The sequence below is a fragment of the Halichoerus grypus genome, chromosome 13 (assembly GCF_964656455.1).
Source record: "Halichoerus grypus chromosome 13, mHalGry1.hap1.1, whole genome shotgun sequence".
Taxonomy (NCBI): Eukaryota; Metazoa; Chordata; class Mammalia; order Carnivora; family Phocidae; genus Halichoerus; species Halichoerus grypus.
Genome location: NC_135724.1, coordinates 58,742,053 through 58,742,471, shown reverse-complemented (window position 1 = coordinate 58,742,471; position 419 = coordinate 58,742,053).

The window sequence follows — 419 nt, the reverse complement described above, 5'->3', positions numbered from 1 at the left end:
CATATGGTATTTGTCTTTCTCTGACTGACTTATTTCACTTAGCATTATACTCTCTAGCTCCACCCATGTTGTTGCATCATTGTGTCTTATAAAAGCAAAATACCCACTATTAAATCTTGTGCCTGATTTAAAGATGTGAAAACTAGCCATACACGTGTCATATTCTCTACCTTTCATATAAACCATATTAAGGCAATAATGAGTCTGTACACACACATATAAATAAAATTACATACATTTTACATTATGTAGTATAAAATATGTATATATATTACTATATGTATATATGTATACAGATTAGGTAGAAGGATAACATGGTTCAAAAAGGATCGATTTTTTAAATAATCTAAAAATGCCTGAAAAAGCAAGTAACTTAAGAACAAAGACAATGGCTCTTATATAATGAAGTCAGCAAATAA